General features: G+C 43.2%; 1 protein-coding gene and 1 pseudogene across 1 annotated transcript in view; one reads left to right on the top strand and one right to left on the bottom strand.

Annotated features, from left to right (window-relative positions):
* Nucleotides 1–12,407, bottom strand: part of CRIM1 (cysteine rich transmembrane BMP regulator 1) — a 1,166,729-nt gene that overhangs the window by 870,092 nt on the left and 284,230 nt on the right. The window lies entirely within an intron of this gene.
* LOC143990645 (U2 spliceosomal RNA) lies at nucleotides 1,848–1,980 on the top strand (annotated as a pseudogene).

Here is a 12,407-nt window from a genome sequence, read left to right as displayed (position 1 = left end):
GGAGAAATATACAATATGGAGAAAAAGAAAAACAAGTGCTCCACATGGTGCAAATCAACCAATTAAGGTTTTAAATGGCCATGAAAAAAATTCTTACAATGACTTGCAAGACAATAAAAGTGATCACAAATGTAAAAAAATGATAAAAAGCAATGTGGGTGGCATGAAAGCGCCATAAAAGTGCAAGCCCATTTATTACATTATTTTATTCACATTTATATGTTTTTCTTTACATTATCACGTGATTCATGTTATTATCTGAATTGGACTATCCTCTAATCAATTTCACCTTGGTTTTATATTTTTGAATGTAATTGTGAATGCTGCACATATTTCTCTCACTTGCACTTGCCTGGGTCGTAGTAATAGAAGAAATAACATGTATGTGCATTAAACGGTTGGCCAAAGATTGAGTGACAGGAATCTGGATCAGAGGATTAACATCAAATTTTGAGTGAAAATTGGCAAAAGTACTAGTGAAACTTTAGCTCTATTACAACAGGCTTATGGTGATCATTCTGTGAAGAAGTGATTTTGAATAGCATCGGTAGTTTAAGGGCCGGAAGATGTCCACAATGATGCAAGAAGCGGGCAGCAAAAATAAAAAGGACGGATGCAAAGGTGGACAGAGAGTAAATCTTTGTACGGTCATGCTAGTTTTTTTTTTGTTATCACAAGGGGAAAGTTCACGGTACAGGAGGTCCCCGCGGTACGAACCTCCAACTTGTGAATGACTCCTACTTACGAACGGCGACGAAAACATTGGAAAACTACGCTTGCACGGCTACTTGACAAAACATCGGAAAACATAGTCTCTGCCGTTCTGCGCATGCGCTTCCGAGTTGCGAAAAAATCCGACTCAAGAACAAACAGGCAGTCCCTAACCTGTTCGCAACTCGGGGATTGCCTGCATGTCCAGAGAACATGGTAAAACGATCAACCAACACAGTTACTTGGAAATTCTGAAAAGGTTGTTGCAATCGGTTTAGAGGAAAAGATGGAAATTTGGCCAGATTAGTAGATTCTCCAGCACAATACCGCATCTGCAAAGAAATGTTTTCTTTGCAGTCTGTTTTTTACAGGTAATTGCCATACCTCATATATGCATTTTGATTAGACAATGCAAGTGTTGTGTAAAGAGAACTTTTTTCTACAAAACCTTGCCTGTTACATACAAGCATTCAAACGTGCCAAGAAATGCAACTGCAGCCTATGTCAACTCCATTTGTTTAGTAATTCCGTTTCATGGAAACTCACACGGGCTGATTCTGTACAGTAGTTCTGGTAAGAGAATTTGCAGAAGGCAATGGTATATAGTTACAGTAAATTCATGGTCCAAAAATAGCAGTGAGCAATGTCAGTCTCAGTCTACCCCACAATGTATAAACACAGCTCTGTGCCAATGAGGACATCAGTGCCTTAAGGACACCTGAAAGTTTTGTTGATGCTGTGTATCTAAGGCACATATATTCTTGTCCTATTACAATGTAACAAGGACTTAAATAGTGCAGTCGCAGCAAAACAGAAGCTATGCAAATGTGCCCTAAATATATCACACGTTATAGACACCACAAATCTTGCTGTGCATTCAACAAGCAATTGTAGGATGTGCAGGAAAGGAGTGCAGAGTGCATGATGGTATTTGTAGGAAAGGAGTGCAGAGTGCATGATGGTATTTGTAGGAAAGGAATGCAGTTACTGCTATGGGAAAGACACATACTGAAAGAATGAGAGGCTGCACACCCCAATAGAAAGGATAGGAGCCAAAAAAGGGTTCTGCACGAGTTTGTCTGTAATGGCCGAGTTTGCATCGCTCAGACATTGCATGCGACTTGCACAGCAGTATTATCGCTTCTCAGCATTTTGGCTAAGATCAAGTGTAGTATCTGTTCTTATCAGTTACCAGGAGGTGGCGCTTGCTTCCGTCCCTGTTCTACGGCGAGGTGGAGCAGAGGTGGCGGTTGCTATTCAAAACCTGCTGGTGTGAAGGTGACCCGGAGCGGTTTGTAGCCAAAAGGGAAGTCTTCTGATGAGGATGGAGAACCACTGGTCGGCGCCAGGGGAGGGGGACCCTAGCCTTTTGCCCTGGATTGGGGCAGCTTTAGCTCTAGTCAGTGTTTCGGGAGGGAACGTTCGTTCCCTTTTCTCCCACCGGGGGAACGGCCTGTACTTCCCGAATGTAATTAGGTAGGAGTGATGGGAGCGAGGGTGAGGGCTCTCACTAAGCTCCTGGATCTCCATGCCTTTCTGGCTGGGGTGGGGGCTGCTGTGGTCTGGGCTGGGGGGGGGTCGGGGATGCTTCTGTTGAAAAGCCTATGGTGATGTGCCCCTGAAGTGGCAGTTCAGGGGTGCCTTATATTCACCGTGACTCATTCACTTTGATGTATGGCACCTTGGTCACGTCACTATACAACGCTTTTTTACACTTGCCTCTAGGGCCCGGCCTTTTGGCTAGGACCAGGGGAATTTTTGATTCCTGGCCAGAGGGCCTGGTCATTGTATCACACAATGACCACTCTTTCACTCTTCTCTTCACTAGTCCTTTCCCCACTTTTTATTTATTTTATTTGTGTGGTTTGTCACGTTTTGTGTTGTCACTTGCACGTGTGACTAGTAGGGTGTTGGTCCTCGGGTCAACCCTGAACGTCTTGTGGGAGGGTGGACATAGGCCTTCTGGTTTGGTTCGCCCTCTCTTTGGGGGTCTCCCTTCGGGGGAGCCCCTACCCTAGTACCTGGGTGGGTCTGTTTCGGCAGACCTCCCGGAGAAAGGCGGCCGTCCGGCTTCGGCTGGATGGGCCATGTATTTGGTACCTCAGTCCCCGTCTGGAGCCTAACACCCCATGGGATCAGGGTAAGGTCCTTCCTTGTGGAGGACAGCAGACACATTTTTGTGTTTCACTCTTTATGTGTGTGCACTTTTTTTGCCACCGGGTGGAAGTTTTTGGGTGTGTTTTGCACTCCATAGGCTTTTTCAAAAAAAAAAAAAAAAAGCAGTGCAGGTCACATGTCACATCGCACCAATGTGAACCCAACCTTAAAAAAATAAATGAATAAAACGTACATTTATTTATTTTTATTTTTTTACAAATGTTGGATAGAGTAGAAAATCGTTAAAACCTTCATTTTTTTCTGCCCTGTAGACTCAACTGGAAGTGACAGGATATCATTGTCAGGGAAATCCCCTCCTTGTCATGGGAGCAATTGTCCCCATGGGAAGATTTATCCACGTTCTGGTGGACAGGGCAATTCGGCAGAATGAATCTCCCTAACAGAAGCACAGACAGCAAGAACAACCTGATTTTTTTTAGGTGAAGGAGGTGAGGGGTGATGGTGTCAATGTCACTATCTTGACACATGGCTTTTAGGTACACCTGTGGTGTGAGAAAACCAGTGCTGGCAATGAGGCAAAACCAGTCAAAGAGTTGTGAGAAAAGATTGTGTCCTACTTCAGCAAATTATTCTTATACGAATTGTTCACGCAATGTTAATCATCCACAAACACTGGGATGTGTGTCCCCCGGGCCATTAAATGAGTATAAGTACAATAAAAATGTGTCTAGAATCATTTGCTGCTCACGCCAGATTAACAACCAAGCGGTTATCCAAACATGCTTTATATCCCAGCTCATTGTAAACACAGACAGTGGAATTTTTCTGATGCAGACACCATCGTTCGATCTGATGTGGGAACCTAGGTAAATCAGGCAAACATTTCTAAAGATGGATAGGCCCAAAGCCAGGAGGAAGACAATAGTCAAGTACTGCAAACCAAAATGTCATCAAAGCTGTTTCAGCGGTTTTTGATCTCGCAGACTTAAAGCGGTAGTAAACCCGCATTTTTTTTTTTTTTTTTTTAAAACCTGCAAAGCAAAAGGCATAATGAGCTAGTATGCACCGCATACTAGCTCATTATGAAATACTTACCTTAGAACGAGGCCCCGACATCTCGCCCGATCCACGCCGAGGAAGCCGACATGCTCCCTCGGCGTCTCTTCCGGGTATCGCGGCTCCGGCGCTGTGAGTGGCCGGAGCCGCGATATCGTCACTCCCGCGCATGCGCGCGGGAGATTTAAATCCGGCCGGACGAGCGCTGTCGGATTTTCGCGGAGAGAACCCCCTTGTGCGCATGCGCCGCTGCAGTCAGCGGCGCATACCGAGGGGAATATCTCCTAAACCGTACAGGTTTAGGAGATATTTTTTTTACCTACAGGTAAGCCTTATTATAGGCTTTCCTGTAGGTAAAAGTTAAAAAAGTGGGTTTACTTCCACTTTAAAGACTGGAATGTATTTGTTTTATACAGCCTCAGGTAGCATTTCCCAAGCTACTATTAGCATTGCACATCACGACATGCTCACTGAGGAACACATCCAAAGTGGGTTTAACTGAGAATATTAAAAAGAATTAAGCCTTTTCAAATGTCTGCTGTCATGTATTTTCAGGAACTTTTAGTTTTTTTTTTCAGTTTCTGGTTGTTTTGTTTTTGTCAATATGTTGTATTCTCATTCATTGCTGTGCAAAACTGGAATATTTTTCAGAGAATTGCAATAGTATCACGCATATTATTAAAGTGGTTGTAAACTCTCCCCCACAACTTTGTCCCATGTAAATCAGCATAAAAAACCTTAATGAACACTGCTTGTAGATATCTCCTTACTTGCTTAGTATTGTAATCCTTTTTGTTCTTTAGAATGACCTCACAGAATGCCCAGATCTCCCCTGATTTACCTCACACTCTCTATGTCTTATCTATCTGTTATCAGGACTTCCTACGGCACAACACTGATATCCCAGGAGGCGGCAGAATCATTCAGAGCTTCTGCCTACACACCATGTGACATCACATGCAGCGTAAAGCAGGACATGGGACAGCATTACTGCAGTCTTATCAGCTGAAGCTGATAAGACTGACAAAGGAAAACATTAGACAATCAGCACAAGTAAATACTGTGAAATGAAACAAGTCAGCTATGAACAGAGAAGCAGGGTTGCCATAGAAATGTTGGGTTGAGAAGGAGGCTTGGTTAACAGTAAAGGAAGTGCTTAATGTAAGGGCGGAAATACACTCCACTGTGGACTCAGAAAACAATACTTAAGATGGCGCTGCCAACCCCTGGAAACAAGTTTTTTTTTTAAAGTTTCTTTAAACAGTAAGTAATATGCGATTTGGGCTGGATTACAGTGGCTATAGTTTGATAAATACTTATTATAATGGACTAAATGAAAAGAAGCATCAGAGTGGGAGAGTTTACTTCCTCTTTAAACTGTAAGGCTGCTTTCACACCTGAGTGTTTCAAAGTTGTGCGTTTTTGCCGCAATTTTGTACAGGTCACCAATGTAAAAGGCAGAAAATCGCCTGCAATCTGCCCCAAAGAAGCTGGTAGCAGCTGTCTGCACACAGGGTTATTTGGATGTGTGTCTATCTCTCTGAAGCTCACACAGGGGAAGTCCCCTATTCCCACTCGTTTATGACACTATGGGGGTTATTTACTAAAGGCAAATCCACTTTGCGCTACAAGTGCAAAGTGCACTTAAAAATTGCACTGAAAGTGCAGTTGCTGTATATTCAAGGGGGACATGTAAGGAAAATAAAAAAACTGAATTTTACCTTGCACATGATTGGATAATAAAATAAGCAGAGCTTCCCCTTATTTCAGATCTACACCTCAGATTTACAGCGACTGCACTTCCAAGTGCACTTACAATGTGTAATAAAATTTGATATTTTTAGAATTCTTACTACCTCCAACTTTAATCTACCAGTGCCGCTATAGTCCCACCCCTTGAGGGATTTCTCAATTTCCAAACAAGGTACATAAAGACATGGATGAGCGAGTTTGGGGTGGAGGAACTTGACTGGCCTGCACAGAGTCCTGACCTCAACCCAATAGAATATCTTTGGGATGAATTAGAACAGAGACAGGCCTTCTCATCCATCATCAGTGCCTAACCTTAAGAATGCGCTTCTAGAAGAATGGTCAAACAATCCCATAGACACATTGTGGAAACATTGTGGACAGCCTTCCCAGAAGAGTCCAAGCTGTTATAGCTGCAAAGGTTGGGCCAACTCAATACTGAACATCACAGACTAAGACTGGGATGCCATTTAAGTTCATGTGCATGTAAAGGCAAGTGTCCACTTTTGGTAATATATTCATCCACCACCACAAATGTGTCTAAACAAAATGCACCAAAAGGAAAGCAATTTGCTTACTTTTTTTGTCCCCCAAACCAAGGAAATTCAAACAGCATACTAAAGACCTGCTCCAGTTTTAGCTGAATCTTAAAAGATATAATCACATCTTGTTGACCAGAATCCAACAAGTGTATCCAAAGACATAAATCACAATAGTGACTTGCCATAAAATTTTCTTTATTCAAATATTTAACACATGTACACTGACAGGGTCAAGTTTGGTTTATGCCACACTAAAACAGATCCATAAAAACACCAGCAAGCATAAAGACAAACAATCGACCCAGTCCCATAGATATGGTAAAATAATAAGACCTGAAAAACATGTGTTTTGTCACGCTGACTTCCTCAGGGGGTCCATGAAGAAGCAATGCTAGTTGCACTGTGCGTTTTTCACATGCATAAGATGTGCACTGATCATGTAGTTTCATGAGATCATTTGTTGCCCTGTACACATAGCCTGGTAGAATCTTTATATTCTTGTGTCAGCATTATGTTCGTGTTGAAACATAAGACATTTGGCAAGGCTTCGCACAAGTTGATGCATGACCTCAAAAAATGAAATGTGAGACTTGATACTTCCTGTGAGGAAACCACATATCCCAGCAATCCCTGGGTCTCTCAATATCAGTAAGTAAAACAAGCGGGCGGGCACACAGAGCGCTGGGAGGTGATGCGTTTCATCACATTATCACTCTTGCATTTGTGATTTAACAGAGGCAATGGCGAGACATGCCCTGGACGCCACATGGCCCTGAAAAGGAAACTGCCTTGTCCTTTTGGTGCACAGGGTGTGCGTGTCCGTGTGTGCGTCGGGGGCAGTGGGCGCACCACAAGGGTAGATTTTGCCTAAATCCTGGAGTTGGTCTTTAACGATGTGCTGCTGATAAAACTAATAATGTTAGTAGGCTATGCAGCAGTAATGTATCATTTGGAAAAAAACATGGATGCAAAGCAAAAAAAGGAGTTTCATATTTACCAAGCGTTAATGATGGTGCAATAAAATTTTCTCTGCGCTTATGTGGGAGTTAAATTAATATAGTGAATGTCACAGTATTCAATTTAACAAGCCGCTATGCTGACATCGCATAATGACTGTGGAGAAAAATCAATGTTATGACAGCATACATAAATAGATGGATTGATAATGCTAGAACGTATCCCGCGCCATGGGCTGTGTTGACATGTTCTTTTCTGGTAGGGTATAACAAGAAAAGTGATGCTTATATTTTTCTACAATCTGTGATATACATTAATTATTTGTGACTTTTTATCATATAAACAATAACACAAATAACCAAATTAAAGGACTATGTTTATATCCTTCCCCTATGCCAATTTCCAACATATGGAAAGCATAACTAGTTTTCACATGTTTTGGATGACCATTATTTACGTTAGACAAAGGCATGGACTTTTTGACCATAAGAAACACAATGGAGCACTTTACCCACTTTCTCTGCTTTAAGCACAAAGCATTTTTAAGACCCAGATTAGCTCACTGGGTCAACAGGTGAATGCAGTTTCCATAGGCAGAACGGCTAGAATATTTTTAATGTTGCAACATTTTACTTCCCTGGTCATTCACTATACAAGGTTATTAACAGGGCTGAGACATTCATTTAGAAGGTACTGTAGATTAATATCTGTACCATAGATGTCTGCAGGGTGTGTGCCAGGTGTGCCTGGGCACACCCTAATCACTACGTGTAGTGCTAATTCCCCCTGTGTTGGCAACACTGCCCCGTAGTGCTGCTGGCTTGCCTCCTCTCCTCCCAGCTGCTGCGGGGGATGTTTCAGGATGGATGGATGTCATTTACCAGCGCCTTCCTTTTCTAAATGAACACAGTGAGTTCATTCATAACTGAAGCATAGTAAACTGTGTGATTCAGTTTGTGAATGAACAGGAAGCTGCTCAGCACAGAGCACTTCCCATTCATTCACTGTCCAGTGCAGCTGAGGCTGCAGAGAAAGGCACGTGTGTTTGAGCATTGGGGCGCACACCCTAATGCAATAGACTGCACACACCTATGCTCTTTACTTTATCACATTTTTAACAGGCTAGAGGGTGGTAACAGTTAAAGCAAAAAGAAATCACGAAGATTAATAATAAAACAATGTGCACTGAAAATGTCATATACCGTATTTTCCGCGTATAAGACGACCTTTTACACTTAAAAAAAAAAAAAACTGGCCAATAATTGGGGGTCGTCTTATACGATGGATCAGCCCCTCATATGCCTGCTGAGGGTTCAGTAATACTGTATGTAGCTTCAGCTACATAGAGTTTATATTGCAGAGCCAATCCCGGTGAGCAATGTATTCAAATGAATACAGAGCCTGCTCGGATTTAACAACCTCTGCCAATCCGAGCAGGCTACTCTGTAGCCTGCTCGGATTGGCTTTGAGAGTCAGAGAGGCGCGGGCTGATGATGATACAGCCTCTGCCAATCCAAGCAGGCTTTGTATTCATTAATAGATTACGTCGCTCGCCGTGATTGACTCCAGCAAAAGCAGGAAGGAGGATATGGCACCAGCTCCTGCTCCAGCAAGAGGACGAAATAGCAAGCGTCGGAAGCCTCGGAAACAACTGTAAGATTAGGGGGTCGTCTTATATGCCCGGTTGTCTTATACAATGGCATATACGGTACCATAGATTGCTAATGACAGACTGCCTAGCTCTTTTACCTGTGCTGATTAAATGAAAAGCACAACTCCTAATTTATTCTTTAGGCTAGCAATCCACAGTCATGCCCGAGTGCAAAATCCAAAGCCAACCACTTTTACTTAGATTTTTTGCCATTCTATAGTGTCAGGGAGCTCATTTTACAAGAGCCTTCTGAATGCTTACATTTTCTTGCTACCAATGTACACCTTTACTTGCTATCAGTCTTTTAAACATTTGAATACAACGTCAGAAAAGTGAAGACACAGGATGCTAATTGGCAAGCTGGACAACGTAAAGCAGGTACAGTAGCAAAGTGAAAAAGGTGCCTCGTTATTGCACTGACTTGCCAAGCTCATCATTACTAGACCTTTAAATACAAGCATGCATACAGAAAGAAGCAACCGAGTTGAGATGCTAACGATGGTTGGCAACACTGCTTCTAAACTGGAAAGGAAAGAAGATTTAATTTTGCTTTCCTTCAAAGAGTTTTGTCTGGGAGTCATCCAATCAAAGGGTGTTTTTTTTTTTTCACTTCACAAAACTACCGGCTTACAGCTCATTCATGTTATTTTACCATTCTTTCCGGCCGGCTGTGTTGGAGTGGCTGCGAAACGCAGTACAGCGTCAGATTTCCATGGGCTTCACTCTCCAGTGACCTCTAGCCTTGGGCTAACTGAGGGCCACTTTAGGGCAGTGCCAACTACTCCACCCCCTCAACATACCAAACATGTTACACAGACGGTGGAGATTACAAGCATAATGAAAGAAAAGCCTGTGGCAGAAGAAATAATAATAACAGCAGCAAACAAGCAGAGGAAAACATTAGCAAACAGAAGAAAGAATAAAAAGAACTCGATCCAGCAGGAAACCAGTGACACAATGACAGGAAGAAAACAGTCTGCAGTCACAAGTCAGAGAATCACCAGGAATGTATGGAGTGCCGCTCTCACTTCCATGATGATTGTGTCAGCATGGGAAAAATAAAAGCAATAATCAGAGGGATTTAGACCGTCATCACCACAGGTTTTCTGTCAGTCCTCGCAGGTCAAATTGAAACACATATTTATCAGCTGTAAATACAGCACAAGGGATATGCACTATGCCTGTCACTTTGTATGAATTTATGGGTTATGTAAATAAAATGTATATAAGCCAACAGTATCACTTGTATCTTTATGACCGCCTTGAGAAAATAACAAAACAATATACAAGTTGAGAGACGTGTAAAAAAAGAGAAAATGTTGTGTGAGATCGATATATTTATTCATTCTAAAGCAAACCACTTTATAAAGAAACATACACAAAGAACACATCAGATCTACAGTTCTAAAATCACAACGCCAAAAAAAAAAAAAAAAATTAAAAATTACACACAACATAAATAAGAAGCAACACTCCAGACAGCAAAGGTTTCACTTTTCATATATTTATGAAACAAAGTATCATATAAAGATAGAACAATAAAATATAGTATATACACAAGAGCACCCCCATAGTTCCTCTATCTAGTAACAAAGAAACTTGGATCTCACTTGGAAAATGTTTTTTGTTTTTTTTATTGGAAAATGTTGTGATTCTCACTTACACCTGATTACGAGTGACTACATACCAACTGGAGGTTATTTTCTGACATTATCCATATGTACTGATGATTTAAATGTACCTTTAGCTGTACTTTTAGCCTGGATCCGCTCCCTGTTCTAATGAAACTATACGTGATGCTTGTACCTGAGAGGTTGCTTTTGTGTAGATCGTCGTTTTCCAACTCCAGCCCTCAAGGCGCCCCAACAGGTCATGTTTTCAGGCTTACCATTATTTTGCACAGGTGATTTGATCAGTTTTACTGCCTTAGTAATTACCACAGCCGTTTCATCTGAGGGAAATCCTGAAAACGTGACCTGTTGGGCGTCTTAAGGACTGGAATTGAGAAACGCTGGTCTAGATCAGGGTTCTCCAAACTTTCTCAACAAATTGCCAGATGAACTATCCTCCAAACTTTGAGGGGGCAAACTATGGCTGCTGAGTACAAAATGCCCTGGCATCAATTAGTGTAAAGAATGCCACATTGTTGGTATCAGTGGGAGGAACATTGCCCCATTGTTGGTATTCGGGGAAGAAATGGTGCCCCATCATTGGTATCATTAGGAAGATGAGTGCCCCGTAGCTGGAGTTTGTGGTAGGAATAGTGCCCCATTGGTGTAGAAGGAATCTTGCCTCATCAGTGGGAGGAATATTGTCCCAAGGGCCTGATAAAGGCAGGCAAAGGGTCACATCTGGCTCCCGAGGCTGCAGTTTGGAGACCGCTGGTCTAGATAGACTGTGGGGAGATCTTGTGTATGTACTACAATTTATTGTTCTGTTCTTTTATGATGCTTCCTTTAACAAATATATGAAAACTAAAAAGTTAGTTTTCTGGATTGCTTTTAGTTTTGGATAGAGTGAATAGGTATTAGAACCCCTGCCAGGTTTTCATTGCCATCTTTGCCCTCATTAGTGAAAGTAAAAGAAAATCCCACATTTTGGGTTGACAAAAGAGCAGTGGGGAAATGTTCCAATTGGAACACTAGTTCTGGTTACACCCCCCCCCCCCCCAGAATTGCCTCACTTCGGAGGGATTCTCTCTCACTATGGGGCACAAATAAAATAAAAAAAAAAAGCCTGATACAGGTTATGACTCTCCCTTATTCACAAATGAAAAAAAAAAAAAAGAAGAAATGTTGCCTTTAGTTACACTTTAACCACTTGGGATCCGCGCTATTGCAAAATGACGGCAATAGCGCGGACCCACATTTTCGGGACTACGTCTATTGACGTAGCCCCGGTTACGAGCGGCCTGCGCGCCCCCTGAGGGGCGCGCGCGGCGCGCTCTGTGATCGGCGAGTCCGTGAGACTCGCCTGATCACCGATCCGTGTAAGGGGTCGATCCCGACCCCTTATCACGTGATCAGCTGTCAGCCAATGACAGCTGATCATGTGATAAAACGGAGCCGGTAATCGGCTAGTATTCCTCCTCGCGCTGACAGCGCGAGGAGAAAAAAAAAAAGCCGATCGCCGGCGGCCGTGTTCGGGACATCAGTCCCGATCACGGCCAGCAATTTAAAAGGACACCTGCCCCCTGCCAGTGCCCACCTGCCACCCGCAGTGCCATCCTGAAATAAAGTAAGTGCCCCCCTGTCAGTGCCACCCAGCAGTGCCCATAGTGCCCACAGTGCCACCCAGCAGTGCCCACAGTGCCACCCACAGTGCCACCCAGCAGTGCCACCCACAGTGCCACCCAAAATCTGCCTCAGGTGCTGCACCCCAGTGCCGCCCATCAGTGCCCAGCAGTGCCGCCCATCAGTGCCCAGCAGTGCCGCCCATCAGTGCCCAGCAGTGCCACCTATCAGAGCCACCTATCAGTGCCACCTATCAGTGCCCATCAGTCCCATCTATCTGTGGTACCTATCAGTGCCCATCCGTGCCACCCATCCGTGCCACTTATCCGTGCCACCCATCCGTGCCATCTTATCTGTGCCCATCTTTGCCCATCAGTGCCGCCTTATCTG

The sequence above is a fragment of the Lithobates pipiens genome, unplaced genomic scaffold (genome assembly GCF_037356315.1).
Source record: "Lithobates pipiens isolate NorthernLeopardFrog02 unplaced genomic scaffold, aLitPip1_a1.2 Scaffold_18, whole genome shotgun sequence".
Classification (NCBI taxonomy): Eukaryota; Metazoa; Chordata; class Amphibia; order Anura; family Ranidae; genus Lithobates; species Lithobates pipiens.
This window is presented reverse-complemented; position numbering and strand designations above follow the sequence as displayed.